Source organism: Musca vetustissima, unplaced genomic scaffold, assembly GCF_032173495.1.
Source record: "Musca vetustissima isolate MV318-11 ecotype Yass unplaced genomic scaffold, APGP_CSIRO_Mvet_v1 utg22071, whole genome shotgun sequence".
Taxonomy (NCBI): Eukaryota; Metazoa; Arthropoda; class Insecta; order Diptera; family Muscidae; genus Musca; species Musca vetustissima.
In genome coordinates, this window is record NW_026887332.1 from 62,394 (window position 1) to 70,744 (window position 8,351).

The 8,351-nt window shown below is 33.5% G+C and overlaps 1 long non-coding RNA gene across 1 annotated transcript; it reads left to right on the forward strand.

Moving 5' to 3' along the window:
• Positions 1 to 7,270: 7,270 nt before the first annotated feature.
• On the forward strand, positions 7,271 to 7,590 carry LOC133334899 (uncharacterized). Its single transcript, XR_009754504.1, has 2 exons — positions 7,271 to 7,316; positions 7,487 to 7,590. It is a non-coding gene; the product is annotated as an uncharacterized LOC133334899 (long non-coding RNA).
• Positions 7,591 to 8,351: the final 761 nt, after the last annotated feature.

Here is an 8,351-nt window from a genome sequence, read left to right on the forward strand (position 1 = left end):
CTTGGAGTGATTGAGAGATAAATTCTCCGCAAAATCTCTGGACCGATCTGCATCGATGGTCAATATCGCCGTCGAATGAACCATGAGTTTTACCATATATTCTCGAACATCGGTATTGTCAGACGTATCGAGCTGCAGCTACTATGTTGGCTGGGTCATGTTGTGAGACTATATGAGAATGCCTTAGCTCAAAAGGCATATAAAAGCGAGCCAAGTGGCCTTCTACGTGAACCATGTAGAAGGCCACGAAGTCAGAGTAGAAGACAACATCTCGGAAAATTGCCTTTCAAATTGGATAAGACCGACGCGCTAGGAAATCTTTTTTAAGCTCGTTCTGTCATAAGTCTGCTAAGTAAAATTTGACTGCCACATTAGCAATATTAGGGGTAAACACATAAGAGGACTTGCGGAATGACCTGTTAAGCTGGCTTCTTTTATTGTAAAATATTAAAGGATAACGGCGTCAAAATTCAAGTTTGACTCTAATATTCCTTTATAAATTGGCATTTCACATAAAGCGAAAGGCTGAATCCTCGTATGTGTTTCCCCCTTTATATGTCGAATTCATTTTTTTTGAGGAGGGTTTATTTTATTGCGAATCAATTCTCTCTATGTATTCGGAAGCGTATTACAAATGTTATACTAATGCCTATATGTTATTCTAATGCCTATATGTTATACTAATGCCTACTGTGTGGCATTGAAATATGCTGCGGAACAATTTGTGAAAAAAATCGAATGGATCTTCAACAAAATTTCAAAATCTTTAGTTTAGAAAACTATTTTTATTTGAAAACTATTTGTAAAACGTTCACAAAATACCCGTTTTCCATCATTGTATTCAATTTTTTATTCTCAAATAGGTGTTAATTTTTCTTAATAAATAGCGCATTAGTTTTCAAAAGTGGACTAGCAACTGTCTGTCTATATAGGCAGAAACAGTAATGAGTAATTTTTGTAAAGCAGAATTTTTATACAAGTGCTACCAATCAATTAGCAAAGATTGTTGTTTTTCGTTTTAAATAAATTTAAATTATTTTTATTTTCTTGTTTTTTTTGTTGTGGTCTGGTTTTGGAAGTGCCAGACGTAAATGAATTAGTATCTGTGTCATAAAACATTAAAAATTAACACTTTTATTGATTCGAATTAAGCACGTTGTTGAGAAGTGTTCGAAGGAATTTTGTAGATTTTTCGCCATGGCTACTTTTAGAATTTTTGTAGAAGATTCGTTGGTAAATTTTGTACTTAAAATAATATACATAGGTATATTTTTGTAAAATAAATTAAAAATTATAAGTAATAAGGAGCAAGATCAGTGACAAAGCCTGTCAATTAGGTAAATCATAAGTATGCATTTTTGAGTATTTCTTGTCCATGCGTATTTTTGTGTGATCATAAATAAAGACCATAAATTTGCCCAACCCCAAATCTATTTTCAAAGTTCAATGTATGTCCTAGAAATGCATGTGTAGTTTTATGTATTAATATTAAGGTTTAGATCTAAGAAGATATTATGAATAAAGTGAGTTTCCCTCGAGTTGAGTAGTTTTGGAACGAAATAGTTTTTATCATTTCTAACATTTTCCTTTCACAGTTTTTCGAGATATTATCACTCTGGCCATTTTTCTAATTAGCACCACTTATTGTCCCACTTTGGAATATTTCAGCCAATGTCTAAAAAATCTAATTAGTAATCACCGTGGGCTAATTTTCCCGATACATTTGTATTGCATTCAAGAATTAATTATTTTGTAAAATTTATCATTTGCATGGATTTAATTACGAAAATATTACTACTCGCCGTTTAACAATAGTGTCTAGCACATGTCGTTTTTTTTTTACAATCCGTCCACACCGAATTACATTAATTATGATATAGATCTGCATTAGGGTTTCGAACAAAACGTACATGTCTACACGTGAAAATTTGTATCACGAATTTATGTCATGATTAACAAAAAATGACGTAGGATTTGAAAATGAAAGATGACTTGCGGTCTAATTTGTAAACGTATCCTTCAATACGATTGGATTGATTTCGTCAGCAGTTCACATTTTGGGGGGGGGGGGGGGGGTAGTAATGAAATTTGAGCTTGCAATGACCTTATTAATAGATCTCGATTCTAGCTTTCTTACTAGATCTATTAATAAGGTTAACCAGCAATCGTAAGTCAGCTGTTTTTTCTCAAGTCCCCCTGGATGGCCTTATTTATAACATCAATGAAAAACGGGATTAAGGGTCTAGGTTCGCCATACAGAGATTTTAAGTAGAGATTGCCGTGAGTTGTACTACTTTGATGTAAATAAGAATATCGACGTAGCAGTAGGTGAAAGTTGTCATGATATGATATATTTCCTAATATTTCCTATGATATGAGAATTTGCGAAAGCCAACCTGGCTAGGGATACGTAGTCGTGTGCAGAAGTCGACTTTTAGAATTTTCGATTCTGACATCTGACCAAAAAGTCGATTTTTGCCTTTGACTAAAAAGTCGACTCTTCGATCTTTCGACTTTGTCAAACCTATTCAAAATCGATTTTCGACTTTCAACGACTTTATTAAAAATTTGTTTTTTATATGAATGTTTATATTTTTTATATGAACACATAGTACAATTATAAAAGGTAACAGCAAATCCCACCTGATTTGGTTCCAACGTAATACTAGTGTCAATATGAATTTGACAAATTAGTTTTTTTTTAAAATCACCCAACAGGAAAATTAGGAACGCATACAATTTGAAATTATTCTTTATTATATGTGCTCCCGTATTCAATTTACTCAATCTGCCTGCTGGGAAAGTTAGAGGAAGCAAATCTTTCTTCATGGAATAACTCGCAATTCCCTGCATTTTCATATGTGTTACACATATAAGTGGTAATGGCTCAATTATAAAAAAGATGTGGAAGCGGTAGAAATATAAATTTGATAGATTTTCATTCATGTTTTTCAAATTTTATTTTGAGGATTCGAAAATATTTCATTTTCAAAATAAATATAATTTGTTTGCTTGTTTATATTTTTCCGTGAAGTATAACTGACATTAGTATAACTTACAACAACAAATTTCCATGTGGTTGTTGTATCGTTTGTTGTACAACAACACTTGCTGTTACCTTCTATTATTATACCATGATATGAACAGATAAAATAGTTCAAGGTCTATATATTGGGTCATCCAGTAAAATAACCATAACCATAATAACCTCTGACAAAGGCATCGATATAATTTTCAATTTGTTAAAAAATTCTGAAATCAATAATTTATTAAGATAAATCAGGACTGTGTTTATTTGCGCTACAACAACAATTTTTGACAGAAAACATAGATACAGGGTTGTGTATTTCCTGAAATTCGCCTTCTGGATGATGATATTTAGGCCATGATAAAGTTCTGAAATGTGAAGAAAATTTGAAAGTCCATCACGAAAAGTCGACTTTGAGATTTCCTCAAAAATCAAAAATCGACATGGACTTTTTGACTTTTCAAAACAAAAAGTCGATTAGTCGAAATTCGATTTACTTATACCTAAACCATGGCATAATTAAAGAAGGTAGTCTCAATGGAGAATTTGATCATGGCAACCCTTATTATTTGGAACTCATCCATCAATTTTTTAGTAATATAAGGCCCGTACCTAAATTCATTGCGTTGCGTACTAAAATATCCACCTTTTCACCTTTATAGGGTTTGTTGAACGTCCGTATTACCCAAATACGGAAGGCCGTTATTTACTTGTGTGTCAATTGAAAACAGCGAAAATTGGTGAAAACATTTTCTTAATTAACCGAAAAATGTTTACATTTATAGAAACACAAATTTTTCAATGACTGGAATTCTATTTTCAAAGAACAAAAAAATTCAAAATACGCATTGTCATAGTTGAAAATGTTCAACTTTAAATTTTTATACGCAATGCGTATTTGGGTAATATTCATTGAAATACATGTATTTTACTTTTGAGGTGAATAAAATCGTACGCATACGCATGAATTTAGGTAGGACCCTAAAAAAGAAATTCCATAAAATTTAATGTACGACGATTGGCATATTTTCAATAAATTAAACAAAATATAGTTTTTAAAGCTGAACATTGATCTCAAGATTTAACCATGGTTGTTACATCTTATATTTATAAGTTTTAAGGGCAGGGAACTTCAAAATATTTATAAATATAAATTATTTATAAATGATATGCGTACAATTCGAAGGAAGATATTGGCTAATTTTTGAAAAAAAATTGGAAACATATGACTGCATGAGACTACCTTTATAATTATGCCATGTTCCTAAACCTAGGTAGTAGTCCATTTAGCAAAGCTGATGTCTCGATTAACTGTCAAAGTGGGTAATTTCTAGTTGAATTCGATGTGCAGTGTTGCCAACCATGTGGAATATTATAAGGAAAAATTGACAGAAGGTCGAGACCAAGATCTATTAATAAGGTCACCAAGATAGCAATCGAAATCGGAAAACAGCTGTTTTTTCTCAAGTCTAATGTCAAAAATTTCGACTTTGTTTACGTTTTCATAATGGAAGTCAATTCACAATAATGCATTTTGACAGCAAACTTGAGAGGTATCGATAATCAGCTGGTCTCCCTTGGTGACCTTATTTATAGGCCATGGTCGAGACCAAGATCTATTAATAAGGTCACCAAGGGAGACCAGCTGATTATCGATACCTCTCAAGTTTGCTGTCAAAATGCATTATTGTGAATTGACTTCCATTATGAAGACGTAAACAAATCCGAAATTTTCGACATTAGACTTGAGAAAAACAGCTGTTTTCCGATTTCGATTGCTATCTTGGTGACCTTATTAATAGATCTTGGTCGAGACAATAACAAAGGTTTTTGTTTTGATACATCACCTTATTATTGCATCATGGCAAGATCTATTAATATTGTCACCCAGCTAGCGAAAGTCAGCTGTTTTTTTTTTTCTTCTCAAGACTAATGTCAAAAAATTGAACTTTGTTTACCTTTTTATAATGCAAGAAAATTCACAATAAAGGATTTTGACAGCAAAATTGAGAGGCAGTTGGTCTCCCTGGATGGCCTTATTTATAGGACTTGGCTTTCCCATTCCTTTTGGGAAATAAATGAATGACTTTCTCCTAGGATCTGAGCAGTAATATTCTTGTGAGACCCTTCATTCTTGAATCTTGTCTATTAGGATTGCTGAACGTCAAATACTTCCTCTCTAATTCTATTAACAAATGTTGGTTTAATTTTCTATTACGACTTTCCAAAGTATTTCTCTTTGTGCAAAGTCATTGCTTTATAGGAAATAAGAATTTCCATTACCAAACAAAACAAAATTTCAATTGCGTCTTGTTGAAAAAAATATATATCTACCGTCTAAATCCCCAACCTTTCGAAATTACATGCAATTCAATAATATTACCAATTCAAAACATTTTGTAATTGACTGATAAACCCCAAAACGATGAAGTGCTAAAGAGAACTCATCGAGACAGTATTCAGGAAATATTTCATTTGAAAGAGTTATATATTTACATTCGATTTACACATTGGTCGGACGGTAACACTTAACATAAATGTGAAGTGTTGTTGTTGCTGCTGATTTTTTTTAATTACGTTAATAATATTATCAGAAAAAAAACTGGGTTCTTGAGAAAGAAAGGAAAAAATGACACACTTCTCGGTGTGTGAAGTACTTTGCGATTAAATGGGAAATGTAGACAAGAACCCACAATATGGGTAATGTGGTTATCGGGAAATTTGTAACGTTTGGAAAAAATCTTAGAAAAAAATATATGTAGAAGAAAAAAACTAACTTTGATAGAAAATTGAAAATAATTGACAGCTTGTCATTCATTTATAATTTTGTTAATACAATTATATTTGATATCTTCTTATAATAGACGCCACTTAAGTGGACATTTAAGTATGAAAAATATTCCGTAATATTTTGAAAAAAAAATATTAAGTTATCAATTTTGAGTTTTTTTCATTACAGAATGTAAATGCGATTTCCCTGTGGGACATTTTCGTATAACTTCAGGTCCGTGCACACTACTTAATTTACGTCATGACCGATATCGTCTATACGTACATATTTTAAATGGCGCTTAAGTTTTCGCTTAATGACTCAAAAATTCGTTTGTTTGAGGGATCAAAATATACGTTGTCTTCGCAGAAAAAGATTTCATAACCTGACAAGGCCCATGGGGTCTATACAGTAGACCACGGATATAAGAACATAAAAAAAATCGAGAAATTTGTTCTTATAAGCGGGTTTTTCTTATATGAATGTATTTTATATAATAAACCGCATTCTTATATAGGTGTAACCTTTTCTTATGTCCGTGTTTTTCTTATATAAGATGTTCTTATATCCGTGGTCTACTGTATATAATTTACAAGATCTATTAATAAGCCGAAATCGAACTCTAAACATGGGCTATTTAGTAGAGTTCCTAGAAAAAAAAACACTTGAGATGAAAAAAACTGCAACCAACTTCAGACTGCTGTCATTACTAAGCCACTCGTCCGACAGCTGTCAAAATTTATTCCAGTGACAGCTCATTACATTTGAGCACTCCAGCACTTAAATGTAAATAAACCTTTAGTGTCTCGTAGCATCGCTCGTTACCGTGATACTGGTAGCGTAGTCCGACGTCAAGGAAGGGGACGGAAGAAAACAGCAACATCAGCAGAAAAGGTTCGAAAAGTAAAGAAACGACCTTATAGAAATCCGCGTTGCAGTGGCTGAAAAATGGCTCGTGAGCTGAACATATCGCAATATTCCATTCGGCAAATATTGAAAAATGAGCTCGGGGTAAAGCCATTGAAATTCCAAAAGGTGCAAAAACTTACACGGCAACAGAAAGAAAATTGACTCAAAAAGGCTAAAGAGTTGCTTCGCTTGGTCGAAAGTGGTGAACGGCCGAATTTGGTTTTCTCCGGTGAGAAAACATTCGTTGTCCAGCAGTTTGTAAACAAATCAGTTTGCAAGCGATTATTTTGATCGTATTTACTTGCCATAGAGGTCAGCTAAAAATGTGCACCTTTGGTTGGCCACCAAAACAGCCGATGGTCGCTCTGAGCTCGTAATTATCGACCGTAGCATCAGAATAAATGCCGCAAAAATATTCTGGAGGGTGTATTAAAGCCTTGGGCATGCAAACATTTTGGCCGCAGATCCTGGACATTCCAACAGGACTCTGCACATCGCACTCAGCACGCGGATTGGTATCCAGAGATTTTCCTCGCTTCATTTGCGGCGCACAATCTCCGGATACCAATCCGTTGGACTATTGTGTCTGGAGTATTTTGGAAAGTAATTGTACGTTTACATTTAACCGGATTTCGTTAACCCAGTGGGTTCCAATAGTCAAATCCTTTGCATATATGTCAAATAAATCCTTATAAAGTAGGTTAACCCTTTAAAAAGTTCTAATATACAAGGAGTTTAAGGCTGGTACTAAAAAATAGCAAAGTGTCGACCACCTCTAGCAAACGCTTCACCGGGAATGGGCCAAAATACCGCAGAACAACATTCGGGCAGTGTGTGACGGTTTCATTGGCCGTTTGAAGGCCGTAATTCGTGCCAAAGGTGACCAATTCGAACAAAACTAAATTTACTCTAACATTTTATGTCATTTCCGACATTTTTTGCTTTCAATTAAATAAAATTAAAAAAAAAATGTAAAAATTATGGCGTTTGATTTTGTTTCAGTTTTTGTTTTGTCACACCCTGTAAGTGTACCTATGGTGGAGGGTATCAAAAGTTCTGCCCGTTCGAACTTAAAGCGTTTTTCACTTGTTTATTTTTCTTTTCTACAAGTTAAAAAAATTCCCCATCAATAATTACCTGTTCACCCGAAACTTCACATTGCAGCTGGCCAATGGAGGGTCTCTTCTTGTCACGTATGGTCATACGATAATTTTCCATGCGGGGTAAGGCATCTCTGGAAAAAAGAAGAAAATATAAAAATGAAAAAGAAAATCCCACAATATATTTGTTTTTGCTTTAACCCATTCGGGCGCCACCCTCCTTTTGAAAAAAACACCTCAGGTGGCAATACAACTGTCAGAAAACAACCGATTTAATATTTTGTATTGAATCATTTCCTATGCTACACCTAACTTCATGCTGAAACTAAATTTTATACAAAAATCGATATTTTATTAATAAAATATTTAAGTATTGAAATTAAATTAAAATTTTTGAAGAACAAATGTCTTCTGACGTTATCTGGGTTAGTTCGAAAAAACCCCCCGTCATAAAAGAGGTGTGGAATTGATATCATATCTTATTGTTATTCTCTCGCTACAGATTCACTTTTATTCGTCAGCCAGCCAGTCAGACACTTCATTT